The sequence below is a fragment of the Panicum virgatum genome, chromosome 5N (genome assembly GCF_016808335.1).
Source record: "Panicum virgatum strain AP13 chromosome 5N, P.virgatum_v5, whole genome shotgun sequence".
NCBI classification, from domain to species: Eukaryota; Viridiplantae; Streptophyta; class Magnoliopsida; order Poales; family Poaceae; genus Panicum; species Panicum virgatum.
The window spans coordinates 6,948,914-6,966,190 of record NC_053149.1 but is presented as its reverse complement, the minus strand read 5'-3'; the positions used below and the strand labels follow the sequence as shown (position 1 = coordinate 6,966,190).

General features: G+C 50.2%; 1 pseudogene; it reads left to right on the top strand.

The window, feature by feature from the left end:
* Positions 1-4,907: 4,907 nt before the first annotated feature.
* LOC120676847 lies at positions 4,908-16,051 on the top strand (annotated as a pseudogene).
* The last annotated feature ends 1,226 nt before the right edge of the window (positions 16,052-17,277 follow it).

Genomic DNA, 17,277 nt, shown 5'->3' with positions numbered 1-17,277 from the left:
ACACATACTAGTGGCCCATCACAAGCTGAGCTCAAAGTGGTGGAAAGAATTATGGAGCTGAACCATCGGGAAGAGATCATGTGGAAGCAACGCTCTAGGATCATGTGGCTGGCAGCCGGCGATAAGAACACAAAGTTTTTCCATCTTAGGGCGAGCCAGAGGAGGAAGAAGAACCGTATCTCCAAGTTGAAGAGGCCGGATGGCCAGGTCACTGAAAATGCGGAAGAAATGGGTGATATGGTGTCAGATTTCTATAAGACCCTATACCGTTCAGAAGGAGTTACAGATATTGAGAGGGTCCTTGACACGGTCCCGGCAAAGGTTATAGCAGCAATGAATGAGGGCCTGATGGCACCTTTTGATCAGGAGGAGGTAAAGACAGCTTTATTCCAAATGTTCCCGACAAAGGCACCAGGCCCAGATGAAATGCCAGCACATTTTTTTCAGCGGCATTGGGAGTTATGTGGTGAGGAGGTAACCACAGTTGTTTTGTGTGTTTTAAGAGGTGAAGATGATCCGTCAATCATTAACAAGACTTGTATTGTGCTAATTCCAAAAGTGGAGAATCCGGAGGAGTTGGGCCAGTTCAGACCTATAAGCCTATGCAATGTCATTTATAAAATTGCTTCCAAGGTGATGGCGAATAGATTAAAGATTGTTCTTCCCAGCCTTTGTTCCAGGCCGTCTAATCACGGATAATATCATTACAGCTTATGAATGTATGCATTTTATGAAGAAGAAGACAGCGCGTGGCAACAGGTTTTGTGCTCTTAAGCTGGATATTAGGAAAGCTTACGACCGAGTCGAATGGGAGTATTTAAAGGCTATCATGATCCGACTTGGGTTTCATCGGCTATGGGTTGACATGATTATGAGATTGGTAACTACAGTGTCATTCTCAGTTTTGTTTAATGGGGATCGACTCGAAAATTTTGTCCCATCAAGGGGGATCCGTCAGGGCGATCCAATCTCACCCTACTTGTTCTTGTTAGCAGCGGAGGACCTTTCGTGCCTCCTTAATTCAAGAGTTCAGTCATCGAACCTCAGTGGAATTGTAGTGGCAACATCGGCTCCGATGGTCAGTCACTTATTGTTCGTAGATGACAGCCTGCTGTTTTTCAAGGCAAACAGGGAGAGTGCAGATGAAGTGAAGGATGTGTTACACATCTACTACCGAGCTTCTGGGCAGCGAATAAACATGGATAAGTCATCTATACACTTTGCCAAGGGTGTAAGTGGAAGCACGCGAGACGAGATCATGAACACTCTTGAGGTGCATAATGAGGCTCTAAGTGAGAAATATTTGGGCATGCCTACGGATGTTGGTACCGCAACCAATGGAGTGTTCAAATATCTGAAAGATCGGGTGTGGAAGAGAGTTCAAGGATGGATGGAACAGACTTTATCGGCAGGTGGCAAAGAAGTACTAATCAAGGCGGAGGCACAAGCTGTGCTGATGTACTTGATGTCTTGCTTCAGGCTACCGCGGGGCTTATGCCAACATTTAGACAGCCTACTCCGTAGTTTCTGGTGGGCCAGTAAGGAGGGGAAAAGGAGAACATGCTGGGTAGCATGGGAGGAGATGACAAAACCAAAAATTTTGGGAGGCTTGGGCTTCAGAGATTTCGAGCTCTTCAATCTTGCGCTTCTCGCCCGGCAGGCGTGGCGCATTTTACAGGAGCCTTCCTCCCTTAGTGCAAGAATCCTCAAGGTTGTTTACTTCCCTGATGCAGATTTCTTGGGTGCAACTTTAGGCCCATCACCGTAAAGGGTCTGGCGAGCAATCGTTGATGGCAAGGAGGTGCTTGAGTAGGGGCTGATCCGCAGGATAGGAACGGGGGAGGACACTGATGTGTGGCGCATGAATTGGCTACCTAGAGATGGACTGATGCGGCCTGTGTGCTGCACCAGTGACACGCTGCCGACACGGGTTAGTGAGCTAATTGACCCATTGTCCATTGTGTGGGATATACAGGCACTGAAAATGCACTTCATACCTTTGGATTGGGAACTGATACTGAATATTCCCCTAACCACGCGAAGGCAGCCAGATTTCTGGGCATGGCACTATGAAAAAATAGGGGTGTTTTCGGTCAGATCAGCGTACCGGATGCTGGTTAGTAACCGGGGAAAAAGGACGGATTGGATCGAGCACAATGCGGGCATGTCTGATGTAAGAGCATATCAGAAAGATTGGACAGACCTGTGGGGAGTAAAAGTTCCGTCGAAGGTCCGGGTGTTCCTATGGAGACTTGCCAAGCAGTCTATCCCAACTGGTGATGTAAGACACCATAGGAACATGGCACCAAACAACAGCCGCTCGATTTGTGGCTGCCAAGATTCCTGGAGACATGCGTTGTTGGAGTGCAACATGGCCAAGTGTGTCTGGGCACTGCAACGAGAGGAAATTCTGGAGGTTATAAGCCGAGCCCAACATGATGATGCACGTGGGTGGCTTCATGAAGCAATAGCAGTTCTTTCTCAAGAGGACTTTGTGCGACTGGTAGTGACGATGTGGTCGATATGGCACGCAAGGCGGAAAGTAATTCATGAAGACATTTTCTAGAGTCCCCTGTCGACTCACAGCTTCATAGAGCGGTTCATTGCGGACTTGGAGCTAGCTACACCGCAGGTGGAACAGAATGGACGGGTGCAAACTCAGGGAAGCGCGGCGCCGGCTCCACGCTGGATTCCCCCCCCCCCCCCCCGGAACCATGAAGTTAAACATAGATGCTGCACTATCGAAGAACTCAAGTACTATGACAATGGCTGCAGTCGCGAGGGACGAAGCTGGCCATTTCCAGGAAGCGTCGGTGGTTGTGATGCAGGGCATCTCTGACCCAGAAATTGCAGAAGTGATGGCATGCAGAGAAGGGCTCGCTCTTGCATCTGACCTCATGCTGAGGAAAGTTAGAATTGCAACTGACTGTGAGAATGCAGTGAGGAACATGCGAGGACCTGGGATGGGCTGTCACGGCCATATCATCAGGGAGCTCAAGGAGGGAATGGCAAGCTTCGAGAAGGCAGAGATCGTCCATGAAAGTAGGGCTTCAAATTTTGATGCCCACAGGCTGGCCAAAAGCTTGATGTATAAGCCATTAGGAAGACATGTGTGGCTGTTATCTCCTCCGGATGGAGTTTGTACCAACTACCTTAATATATGAATAAAGCTGGTACCCTAAAAAAAAGGAAATAAAACAGCAATGCTCCTGTTCTCCTTCCAGTCGCCGGCGTCCCCTGCTTCGTCTCCTCTTCATCGCCGTCTTCTCACACAACCGCCACCGACATGGTAACGTATACACTCTTCAATATTATACAACGGTGAAGGAACGCACTGTATCTTTGTTTTCCGGCCTGTTGATCCGTTGAAGCTTGTTGCTCTAATTTGTCCTGCTAAAATTCCACTCAACTGCAAGACCGCCCATTAATCCGATCAACCTGCGATGCTTTTGTCCGTGTGTGATCATGTCTTGTTTATATCATATATACTGCACTGTTAGTAACACAATTGTTGGGGGAGCCACCTTTGGGTGACGGGCGAAGGTGCGACACCTCACAAAACCAAAGCCCCGGGAACAAGATCGCATGGTGTTTCGGTCGGCAAAGGCCAAGAAGCGAAGGGCCTTCGGCGAAGCCCCAAAGTCCCGAAGCCAATGAGCGAAGCCACAAAGCCCCAAAGAGGACCCCGGCGAGGGGCTGAGCGGGAAGAGTCGGTCGTTCCCAAAAAAAAGAGCGGGAAGAGTCGGTCAATGCGTTATTGGCGAAGCCTCGATGGCGAAGGCTCGCCAACGAAGACCCACACGAGAAGGCATACAACCAGAGGAGGGATGAGCGACTTGGTTGATGGAGGCCAGGCCCGAAGGCCTGGCGCGAAGCCAGATGGCGAAGGACAAGTTACAGGAGGCCCACTTGACAGTCCAGCTGTAACCCACTACATTGATCCTAGTTGTAATGTTACGTTTGTACCAACGGAATATTCCAGAAATGTAGCAATTGGAGGGCATTACTGAGAATTTACACCGGCGGGTAGTTGGGGTAGTTGAGCCGCCGGCTATAAATACCCGCGTAACTGCCTGTGATGGGACATTGAAGACAGAGCATTACGCTTGTGCATTAATTTTCGTGTTGTTATTGTGGTTGATATTTTCTCTATCGAGGTTTCACCCTCGACGAACCGGATTGTTGTGATACCTCTTCGTTCCGAAGGGTATCTTACACCAACAATTTTGGCGCCCACCCGCGGTTCGTTCCGAAGCGACCACATGGCAGCAAAGAAGAAACCCAACACTAGCACTTCGACGGAGGCCAATGCTTCAACTGAAGCCCGCCCTTCGACAGACAACACCCTCATCACAATGACCAATGGCAACAACAACAACAACCTCGAAGACAATGGCGAAGACGTCATATAATAGCATGCTTTTGTGCTACTCAATACCATCCCTTCTCAATACGACAGGGGTTCGTCAGAACCCAGAAGGCCAATGACTACTTCAAGCGTTTCCAAGTCCAGTTCAAGAGACAAAGGGGTAAAATAACCATAAGGCTAGGGATGTAAACGGATCGAATATGAACAGATATTACTGATATCGTATTTATTTTCATATTTTTGTTCGAATACGGATTCAGATACGGATAGTGTTAGTTTTTGCCGGATAAAATTGTAATGAATATCGACATCATAAAAATGTAACTTTTTAGTATTCGGATACGGATCGGTTACAGATATTGGATACCCGGAATCAAATACGCACGGATAAAAATCCTTCTAGACCGGATCGAAATCTAATACGGTCAGAAAATATCCGTACCATTTACATCCCTACATAAAGGCCAACTGCTACCTCCGCCTCTGATTTTCTTTGTTTGTTTTTTTCCCCTTACTATGTCTACGTTTCTGCAGACCGACTACACAACTAGGATTAGGCTCATCAACCAAGACAAAAATAAGTACAACACCCCCAAGTACAGATTTGTTGTCAGATTTGTATTCTGTACAGCTCTACTACTGTCTCAGCTGCTTCCTCGTCTCTGTTCTGCTTTTCAATATAATAGCATGCTTATGTGCTTAGTTATCTTTACTCATCGACACACACACATTCTTTTGTCGAAAATAAAAGACACAAAAATTTGTGTACCTTAACAAGATGTTGCAGACCAACAAAGATATCACCGCCCAAATCGTGTCTGCAAGCATTGCTGGTGATATGGTCCTTGCCGCAGCCTATTCACACGAGTTGCCGCGTTATGGACTTGAAGTTGGTCTTGCAAACTATGCTGCAGGTAGATACAAACCAATATGATTTTTTTTAAATTGGAAGTTTGGAACCCAACATGAATTTGTTGTAGTGCGCATTCTGATTTCATTACATTTAGCGTACTGCACTGGACTTCTCTTGGCTCGCCGTGTTTTGAAGCTCCGTGATTTGGATCAGGAATGTGAGGGCAATGTTGAGGTTGATCTCTCCACCAGCTTTCAAATTAACTTAGGTGAATTTTGCCCAATATAGAGATGTCTTATGAGTTATGATGAATACATCAATGTTCAGGCTACAGGTGAGGATTTGTCTGTTGAGCCAGCTGATGACAGGAGGCCGTTTCGTGCACTCTTGGATGTTGGCCTTATTAGTGGACTACAACTGGCAACCGTATCTTTGGTGCCCTTAAGGTATTGAATAACTAAACTCAATATGCCATTGTTTTGCTCCTCTGTTTTTTCTACTATAGTGTTCCGCCGTGCAGTGCAAGACTGTAGCAGTGTTTTGCATGGTGCAGCCCAGCACTATGTAGGCAAAATATGGCTTTTGGTTTTGTAAACTAGAATCCTAGGTCATTATTCTGCATCTGCCATCTTGACAAGCTTACATGTTGGATGATGAATTTTGCATTATCAAATGCCATGCATCCTTTTTTAGCTTTATGATTTATGAATTAATTAATTAACCTTTGTAAAATAAATTTTATAATTGGCAAGCCTTTGCCTCTCAGACCTTTTCTTTTCTTGTGTTATAAACTTCCTTGTTCTTAATAAACACAAAATATTTGTTTTTCCATGGTATGTGATCAGTATTGAAGTTTGTCTTTCATGCAATGTCATCCTGCCAACAGGGAGCACTGTTTGGAGGTCTTGACATTCCGCACAGCGACAAGAGGTTTTCTGGCTTCAAGAAGGATGAGAAGCAGCTTGATGCAGAAATTCACCACAAGTACATCTACGGTGGTCATGTCGCGGACTACATGAGGGTTAGCGCTGCATTCTTGTTTTTTCTCCTTTTTTTTCGGGTTTGAAACTTGTACTTGTAGTGATACTTCTAGTGCTTGGTCCAATGTTATTAGATCATATCCTTACTACTTGAAAATAAGGATTCCCAAGGTACAGTTGTTGTGGACCGATTCTTCGGTCACAAGTTCCAGCGACGTAACAAGAAGGCAGCTTCTACTAGTGGCTAGGCGTATTTATGTTTTATTTTCTGTAATTCATATTATTCAGAGTTTGTTAGCTTGGTTTGTTAGGGCCGGCTCTATATAAAGGGGAGCCGGCACAAGAGACAATTAAGCAGATAATAAACCTCAAAGAGTTCAGAGCCTCCAAGGGAGGGCGACTAGGGTTTGTTACCCTGCTACCGTGCTATCTATCCCTAAGTGCTATCATCTGGTATCAGTTGCCTTTGATCTTGCGCCTCCCCTCAACCCACCGCCAAAACCCTAATCAATCCCTTCCCAGCGCCAACTCCACAGCCAGCAATCGGGCAGAGCCTCCCTCACCCGGCGCCACCCCTTTCACCGCCACCATGGCTGAAGACGAGGAGCAGCCAATCACCAAGGCAATCTTCGAAGAGGCCATCGACAAGATGATCAAGATGATGGACGATCTCGGCAAGAAGGTCGACACGGAGGTCTCCGCGGTTCGCCAAGATTACGCCCACCTGTCGACCACGATCAAGAACGTCCAGACGCAATTGCTAGACAAGCAAGGACGCTTCGACCAGGATGCATCTGGCGGCGGCTTTGATCGCGGTCCTCCCCCACCCGTCCACAAACTCTGTTTTTCCAAGTACGACAGATCAGAAGACCCCATCACTTGGATCCACAAGGGAGAACAATTCTTCCGAGCTCACGGCACACCGGAGGATCAGAAGGTTTGGACGGCCTCATTCTACCTACAAGGCGCGGCCATCTAGTGGTACTATGTGACATCTCAGAGTTTTAACATGCTAAGCAAGAATTATTAAATGTGGTTTGAGGCTAAATAAACAAGAGAAAGTTAAATTATGTGTTTCTTTTTGGAAAAGAACTTATGTGTATGTGAATGTATGTGTATGTGAATGTATGTGTATGTGTATGTATGTGTATGTGTATGTGTATGTGTATGTGTATGTGTATGTGTGTATGTGTGCCTAGGTCAGGAACCTCAAATAACTTCCAAACCAATGCAAATAGGCTTATGAAAATGAATAGACATGTTAACCATGAAAAGATTAATCAATGTCTAGTTGAACCTTAGGGGTAAAAGTGACAAAAATTACATGAAATGATAAGTGTTTTGTTTTGTAGTTTTCGAAAATTTAAAATAACTTTTAAACCATTGTTCGGTTAAACTTTTTCCTGAAATAAAAGTTGTAGGTTTTTAAATTCTCTACAACTTTCGTATTCAGAGTTTTCCATGTTTCAAAAGGAATCCTTGAGAAAAATTCAAATTTTGAATCAATTTAATTTCTCTCTCTCTTTCTCTCTACCCTCTCTGTTCTCTCTCTCCCCTCCCCTGTTTCGCGCCCGGCCGAGCAGAGCCGCCGGCCGCGCACCGCCCGCATGGCCAGGACCGCCTCCCCACCCCGGGTTCGCCCCGAACCGAACCCACCCAGTCCGCTCGGCCTCGCCACGCCGTCGACGCGCCAGGACGGCCGTCGACGCGCCACGGCGACGCCGTATAGCTTCGGCCGACCGCGCTCGCCCCCTCCCTCGCCCAGCACCGCCTAGACCCTTCTCGCGAGCTCCACAACGTCCTCACCCTCTTCTCCTGCCTTCCTGAGCGCGAACACCCCGTCCCGCAAGCACCCTCTGCCGGGAACGGCCGCCGCCGCCACCATGGCCGCCGCCGCCCCCTAGGCTCCCGCGGAACCCCCTCCTCCATCTTTCCTCGTGCCCAACATCACCCGCAGCTAGATTCCTTGCCTCTCACTGGTGCTCATCGACCCGCTCACCGCCGTCCCTAGCCACCGGGCCGCCGCCGCTCACCGCCGCCGCCGGCCGCTGCTCTCCGCGGCGCCGCCCACTCCGGCCACCCCAACCCTAACCGAGCCCACCCCAAGGTTGCTCTCGCCGCCCTCTTGCTTTTCCCCATGTTCCCCCTCGCCGCCGGCCGCCGCAGGCGCCGGATTCCGGCCACCCGCCGCCTCCCCTGCTCCTCAGTCCGGCCAGGGGCCTATTTGTGAGGAAAATAGATCTTCCAGGGGCCTCTGCGCAAAAAGAAAACTTTTTCCTTTTTGTTTTACCAAAGCAGTGAACTTGTAAATTCTATATAAATTCGTAGAAAAATCGGAAAATTGAAAACTCAATTGATCTGAGTTCCTTGTTATGAGATCTACAACTTTCATTACATGCATATGTTTATTTTCTGTCTGTATTTTAATCTAGGAAAAATATTATATTTCATAGACTATAATTAGTATAGGAGTTCTACTTAGCATCTGTGTGTTATTTTTGGTTGGTAGCTAATACATGCCATGCTTAGCGTTGTGTAAAAATTTGAGCACCAGTTGACCTTTGTAACTAGATGAAACCCTAGTCTTGGCTAGATCTAGTAAAATATTTTTCTTTTTATTTCTGGATGTTATGTTATAGATATGTGTATGAAACTTTTTCTTTGTATTTCCAATACTAAATTAGCACCACTGTCCAAGTTTCAATATTTTTAGATTTGTGTAGCTATTTCTTTGATTTAATGCTTGTTTAGTAGATATTAATTATGATAAATAGTTTATCTTGATAATAAATCATGACAATATTTATGAGTGTTATTTTTGAATAGTTTAGCTTGTCCATGGAGTTTGAGCCCCATTTTATGATTAGAACAGGATCTAAAAATTAATATTGTTAAGCTGATGTATGTTTTGTTTATTTTCTCCTATTTAATTCTGTGCATAATAAATCCTGAAGAATTCACAGTAGCTAATTCATCCCTTTTTAGACCTACTGTTAAAAGTTTGATATTGTTTTATACTCTGGTCTGACCTGTATAATTCAATCTTGTTCTAGGAGTTGTCTGATTACATGAATTTTTCTGGATATTTGGCTACAAGTTTTGGGATAAATTTTGCAAGATAGCTAGTTCTGTTTATCTTCTATTTGATGTAATTTTTGTTGATTTTACTACTGTATGTGTGCTGATTTGTTGATTTATTAACCAACCATGATTTAATTACTATAGGAAACTCCTCCCACTTGTTTAGGAAGTTAGTATAGCTTTCTTGTGCTGTTGATCTTGATGTCTTGTGTAGTTAGATATGTTGAGTTACTACTCTATAAACGATTGCCCAGTAAAATATGAATGGAAGTGTTTCACTCTTTAACTTCGGGCTTTGTTTGAATTACAACTTTATGGTGAAGCAGGTTATAAGTTGTTATCATCACAACTCACCCATGTGCATCTCATATAGATACTACTACTCTCGCTGACGGATCATACGAGCTGGTGCCCGAGTCCGAGAGTGAGCAGCGTGATGCTCAGGTGAATCTAACTGAAGTTACTGAAGACCCGAACTTGATTTCGGAAGAACCCAGATCCAGTTACGCCCAGGAAGGCAAGCCCCGGAGCATGTCCTTCTATTTTTAAATTATGCAACTTATTATTGTTCCTATCTACTTGTGCATTTAAGTTACAGGAGTTGACTGGAACCTTAGTTGCATGATCCTAGGTACCGATGCTTGAACACTAGTATGTGTAGGTCGCTAGTTAGCTATGCTAATGGTTCGGTAGAAGTCGAGTGATTTCCGGTCACTCGCGAGAAATTATATGAATTGGTTGTTTACTACTTGCTACCACTATAAGGTCTACGGGCGGGGTCATGATACTCTGGATGCCCCGTCTGTTTAGTGAAAAGTGATAAGGCCACAGTGTGTGGTAGTGGTGGTTAAGCGTTTGAATATGGTAATCGGTAAGCTTAAGTACTGGATTGAACCGCGGCCGGAACATACCTTCCCACCATCTTGACGTCGTTCTCATCTAGCTAATAACGGGTGCAGGGCCGGGCTCTGTAGTCGAGGGCGGTGGGCCTGTTCCGTGAAGCGGAAATTGAAGGGAAAAGTTGCACGTGTGACTTTGGGAGTAACCATGTGACGTGTGTTTAGGTCTGCCTGGCCAGGTTATCAAATTCGATTCGAATCGTCCGCCTCTCACGGATAATGGGACTGCTTAACCCTTTTGCCACATAGAGTAAGAAGTGGAAGAAGAAGATAATGATGAATTTGGTTGGTTGGATGGTAAAAGATAATTGTTTTCACCATGGATGCTATTTGATAGATGCTCACCTAGAATGGTTAATTGAACTAGAACCTGAAAACTATAACCTACAATTAAGGATCCACTCTTTACTGCTTTTCGGCAAAACAAACCCCTCAAGACAAAAGCCTTGCATGTCTAGATAAAGGGCTAAGTATACCCTCAGTCGGGTAAGCTTTGCTGAGTATTAGAATACTCAGCCTTGCTTGTGGCTCATTTTGTTTCAGGAAATACTTTTGAGGACATGATTGCCAGCTTGACATGGCCTTGCACTCTCCCGCCTGGTTGGTCCGTGGAGTGGAACACGTCCCCGGCCAACGATGACAAGAGCGAGTGATGTCACGAATCGGGCTTCATCGTGACACCCATATCATCGTTAGTTCTCGTGTTTATTTTCCGCTGCAATAAAGAACTCTGGTGTTTTCCTTTTATGTTGGTTTTACGAAAAGTACTTTGTTAAATTTGGAACCTGGTTTGTAATCCTAAAGTTATGTTAAACCCTCTGTGTTGTAAGATTTGGTGTATTGTTGTAATCTCTGGACTCGCCTTCGCGTGAGTTATGCTGCTTTGTTCGATCCAGGTTTAAGTGGTTTTATCGGGAATCCACCCGACAGACCTCCGATGTGCTCCGTCTGCGGTGCGAGTTAAACCTAATTGCCTTTGCAACGATGGTTAGCGCACTTAAGCCGGTTTATGTCGGGCGGTTCTGCCACATACTACCGCTGGGAGAAGAATCATGGCATTCCGGAGTGGAAAGCGTTCGTCGACGGCGTCCAGAAGCGCTTCGGGCCTCCTCTGCGTTGCAATCCGCTCGGCGAACTCTCTCATTGTCGCCGCACCGGATCTGTCGACAAGTACGTCAACCAATTCCTCAAGCTCCTGGCCCGCTGCGAAGACGTCACCGAGAAACAGCAGATCGATCTGTTCACGGCCGGCCTACTGCAACCGATGAGCACCGACGTCGAGATGCATGCACCGACCACATTGGAGGACGCCATGGCACTGGCGCATTCGTTCGAATGCCGCCTCCAGATCATGACCGATGTCTCTCGCATTCCAGCGCGCCCGGCCAAGTCGGCGGCCACTTCGTCGACGCCTGTGGCTCCGGCAAGCAACCCGCCCAAGGCAGCTGTGACCTCTACTAGTCCTCGCCGTCTCTCACCAGATGAGATGGCCCAACGCTGCCTCGAGGGCTTGTGCTTCAACTATCCGGCAAAACTCAGCAAGGAGCATCTCAAGCAATGTCCCATGCGGGGCATCTACATCATGGACATGGAGGATGATGATGCTGGTTCCAACTCGGACACCAACGGCTTGCCAAAGGTGTCCATCCACGCCATGACCGGCATCCCCACGGGCGACACCATGCTGCTGCACACCACGGTGTTGCCGGAGCCACTCGTTGCCATCATCGACTCGGGTTCGACACACTGCTTCATGTCTACCACCACAGCCGAACGCCTCGGGCTCCAGCCGACGCCGCGCCCTGGCCTCACAGTCGGCATGGCCAACGACGAACGTGTGGCCTCCACCGGCGTCTGCCCCAACACTGCGATGGAGCGAAGACTTCTGCGTCGACATCTACGTCATCCCCTTGGCGGGATATGAGCTGGTCTTGGGGTGCCAATGGTTGCGCACCCTGGGACCTGTGCTGTGGGATTTCAAGTTGAAGACCATGACGTTCTGGCGTGACTCCCACCGAGTTCGTTGGCTCGGCGTCGGCGCAACACCATCGCCAAAGTTGTCCGCGCTGGCCACGGTGGACCTCCTGGAACGTCTTCTGCAAGAATTCAGCGACTTGTTCGCCGAACCAACGGGCCTACCTCCTCAGCGCCATCTGGATCACCGAATCCACCTCGCCCCGACACTGCACCCGTGGTGGTCCGCCCATACCGCTACCCACAGCTACCGAAGGACGAGATCGAGCGCCAGTGCCAAGAGATGCTTCAGCAAGGCATCATTCGGTCAAGTACTTTGGCGTTCTCTTCACCCGTCCTCTTGGTTCACAAGAAGGACGGCAGCTGGCGATTCTGCGTCGATTACAGGGCGCTGAACGCCAGGACCATTCGGGACATGTTTCCTATTCTGGTTGTTGAGGAGCTTCTGGACGAGCTCCATGGCGCAACGTACTTCACCAAGCTGGATCTGCGCAGCGGCTACTTCCAAGTGCGGATGTTCGACGATGACATCGCCAAGATGGCGTTCCGCACCCACCATGGCCATTACGAGTTCCTCGTAATGCCATTCGGCCTCACCAATGCATCATCTACGTTTCAAGCACTCATGAACGAGGTCCTTCGCCCCTTCCTACGCCGGTGTGTTCTTGTTTTCTTTGACGGCATATTGATCTACAGCAAGACATGGGCCGAGCACCTCCAGCATATGCGTGTGGTCTTCACCGTTCTGCGCGAGCACGGCCTGGTGCTCAAGCGCTCCAAGTGGATCTTTGCGCAGCGCAACGTCGCCTACTTCGGGCACGTGATCACCAGCGCTGGAGTGGCCATGGACAAGTCGAAGATTGATGCTGTCAAGGCGTGGCCAATCCCCAAGACCATCAGAGCATTGCGAGGCTTCCTTGGCCTCACGGGCTACTACCGGCGCTTCATCCACAACTACGGGATCATCGCGGTACCACTAACCGCCCTCCTCTAGAAGGAGGCATTCCGCTGGTCGGACGACACCACAGCGGCCTTCGACGCCCTCAAGGCCGCCCTGACGTCCGCACCAGTGCTGCAGCTACCGGACTTCAGCAGCGAATTCATCATCGACTGCGATGCCTCCGGTTTCGGGTTTGGCGCGGTCCTCCACTAGGGCCAAGGGCCCATCGCCTTCTTCAGCCGCACTGTGGCGCCGCAGCATGCCAAGCTGGCCGCTTACGAGCGGGAATTAATCGGCCTCGTCCAGGCCGTTCGCCATTGGAGGCCGTACCTCTGGACGCGGTCGTTCACCATCAGAACCAACCACTGCAGCTTGAAGCATCTCCTTGACCAGTGCCTCTCGACTATTCTGCAGCACACATGGGTCAGTAAGCTTTTTGGCTATACCTTCTCTGTGATCTACATGCCTAGTCACCAGAACACGGCTGCAGATGCCTTGTCTCGCCGCGACGAGGACTCGGACAGTGCTCACGCGCTAGCACTGTTCGACCCGGAGTTCGCCATCTTTGACAACTTCAGACGGGAGGCGGACACCCTCCAAGACATCATCGACAAGCGGCGCGAGATCGCGGACGGCACGGCCGGCGCTGCTTGGTCCGTGGTGGACGGCTTCGTCATGCATCGCGGCCGTGTGTTCGTCCCATCGGCATCGTCGCTGTGGCCCCAGCTCCTTGCCACAGCACACGGTCTGGGCCATGAGGGCGCCCAGAAGACATTGCACCGCCTCCGTGCCTCCTTCTACAACCCGCACGCGAGTCATCTCGTCCGCGACTACGTCAAGGGCTGCAAGGTTTGCCAACGCAACAAGACCGAACATCTACATCCAGCGGGTCTGCTGCAGCCCCTCGATGTCCCGAGCTCGGTCTAGTCAGACATCGCCATGGACTTCGTCGAGGGCTTCCCGCGCGTTGGGGGAAATATGTCGTCCTCACCGTCGTCGACCGCTTCTCCAAATATGCCCACTTCATCGCGGTCGGCCACCCCTACACTGCTACGTCCATCGCCCGGGTCTTCTTCGACCAGATCGTATGGCTACACGGTCTCCCTTGCTCTATTGTGAGTGATCGGGACCCGGTCTTCACGAGCAAGCTCTGGACGGAGCTCTTCACGCTCGCCAACGTCAAGCTCCGCCTCAGCTCGGCGTTCCGGCCTCAGACGGATGGCCAATCGGAGGTTACTAACCGTATTTTGGGTGTCTACCTCCGCTGTCTCGCAGGTGATCGTCCTCGCAGCTGGCTGCGTTGGCTTCCGTGGGCGGAATACTGCTACAACTCATCGTACCAGTCCGCCCTCCAGACGACACTGTTCCAGGTGGTCTATAGCAGGCCGCCTCCGACCCTGCTGTCCTATGAGCCTGGTGTGGCAAGGGTGGTCGCTCTGGACCGCCATCTCCAGGAACACGGCGCGTTCTTGGCCGACATCCGGGAGCGCCTTCTCCAGGCTCAGGATTACATGATGGAGCATCACGACAAGACCCATCGCTGAGTTGAGTTTGAGGTGGGCGAGTGGGTCTGGCTTCGCCTCCACCATCGTGCAGCGGCATCAGTCAAAGGAGCTTCTTCCTCCAAGCTCTCGCCGCGCTACTACGGACCGTTACAGATCCTACATCGCATCGGTACGGTGGCCTATCGTCTGCAGCTGCGCCCAAGTCCCTCTTGCATGATGTATTCCACGTGGTGTTCCTCAAGAAGTACACTGTTGACTCGCCGACCACGACGGTGCCTCTTCCTCCCATCATCCATGGCCGGGCCGTTCCTGCACCGGCTGCTGTTCTGCACGCAAGACCATCTAGCACATTGTGGGATTTGCTCGTTCAGTGGCAAGGCCATTCTGATGCTGATGCCACCTGGGAGCCGTTGGAGCAGTTCAAGGAGTCTTATCCAGATTTCCAGCTTGAGGACAAACTGTTTTCTTACGGGGAGGGAAGTGTTGTGGACCGATTCTTCGGTCACAAGTTCCAGCGACGTAACAAGAAGGCGGCTTCTACTAGTGGCTAGGTGCATTTATGTTTTATTTGCTGTAATTCATATTATTCAGAGTTTGTTAGTTTGGTTTGTTAGGGCCGGCTCTATATAAAGGGGAGCCGGCACAAGAGACAATTAAGCAGATAATAACCTCAAAGAGTTCAGAGCCTCCAAGGGAGGGCGAACTAGGGTTTGTTACCCTGCTACCGTGCTATCTATCCCTAAGCGCTATCAACAGTTCACTAATAATTTGGAAACTTTTGGCCAGTTGATGACAATGTTATTGTTTTATTATTCTTATAAATAGATATTGTTCTTTGGGTATTACACAAGATAGTTGCGTGTATCAGCTCTTTACAGTGTTCTAATCTTGAATTCAGACACTGGCCGAGGCGGAGTCTGAGAAGTACCAATCTCACTTTAGCGAGTATATTAAGAAGGGCATCAAGGCAGATGATGTGGAGACTCTTTACAAGAAGGTGCATGCTGTAATCCGTGCTGATCCTAGCGTGGCAAAATCCACAAAGGAATCGCCAAAGGAGCACAAGAGGTACGAAGCTGATCGCATGAAACAGTCGGTTTCAGAGCAAACATGCTCTAAGATTGTGGTCGTCATCTGAATGTCCTTGGGTTCTTTGTTATCCTACATGATTTAGGTACAACTCGAAGAAGCTTACGCATGAGGAAAGGAGATCCAGGCTTGTTGAGAGGCTGAATGCGCTCAACTCCTCCGGTGTTGACAGCGATCAGGATGAGGATAACTGAAACGGAATGGTCGCGCCATTAGATAGCAGGATTGGTTTTAGAGCGATAGGTACTTTTGTTTTGTTGAAGAATCTTGGCAGGAATGTTTTGGTTTGGATGCAGTCTTTAATTTTGGCTTGGATGATATGGATTTTGAAAAGCATCTTTATAGGAGACGAGTTGCTTAATTTCTTGAGGCCATTCCTCTGGAGCCATTATAAAAGCTCACAATTCCATACATACCACTGAAAATATTCTTGTGCCTTCGGAGCCACTGGTTCAGTATCTTATTTCCCTCAGTGCAACTGCCGTTCATTTTGGCACAGACGGCAGCTAACGGCAGGTCGCATTGACCATCTTGCCCTTGTCTTCCACCTCGAGCTCCCCTCGCATCAATCCCTCGCCAGCGCTGCCCGCCATGAGCACGCCCCGACCTCCCTCCTCCGCCTGCTCCCCTCACCACTGGCCGTGCGCCATCGAAGACCTTGCTAGCCGCCGCCACTGTGCCATGCCTCGGGACATGGGTGCTGCTGCGGTGGGCGCCCCCACCCAGGGCTGAGCAGACCTGGCCCCTCTGCTCCTTCCACTCCGTGGCGCCTCCCTCTGCTCCTCTTCCCCCGCCGCCCTCTTCTCCTCCTCGCCCCTCCATTCGAGCGCGCCGTCCGCCGCGCTCGACGGCCACGGCGAAGCTGGCCCGGGTGCCGCGCTTGGCGAGCGGCGGCCGCCTCCCTCCGGCAAGCAGGGGCTCGGCCCTCCCTCCCTCCCTCCCCTAAGATTGAGAGCGCTTACCCTGCACGTCGTCGAGCTTGGCGGACGCGACGGGGATCCTCGAGTCGTCGGCACCGCCCCGATCGACCGCGCGCGAGAGCGACGTGAGCCAGGGGCTCACCCACGGGGTGGCCATCGTGGGCTCGTCGCCCCGTCCCCTCCTCCCACTCCTCGGCGGAGGAAGATGGGCGCGGGCCCGGCGAGGAGGCGGACGAGTCGACCAATGGAGGCGGCGATGCGGAGGCGGGAGCGAAGGTGGTGGTGGGCATCACGCGCGTTGGCCGATGCCTCCGGCTCAAGTGTGGGATCGCCGAATTGGGATTGCTGAGGTGGGGAGAGGCAAGAGGAGGGGATCAGGGGATTTGGGGGCGTCGGACTCGAGAGCACCGGAGCAGTGGAGCAGGAGCAGCCGGGGAAGGGGATGTGGTGGGCCGCGCAGTCCCGGCGGAGCGTGGCGGAGGTGCAGTCCTAGCGCGGGCGGGCAGATTGTCGCGCGCCGCCTCGAGAGGGAAGAGCAGGGGCGGGTCCGCGGCCGCGAGAGGGAGGAGCAGGAGCAGCCCGCGCCACCGAGAGCGAGCTGTGAAGTGGGGCAGTGGTGGGAGATGAGGCGGAGGTGGGGGACGGGACGATGCGCAAGGAAGGCTGA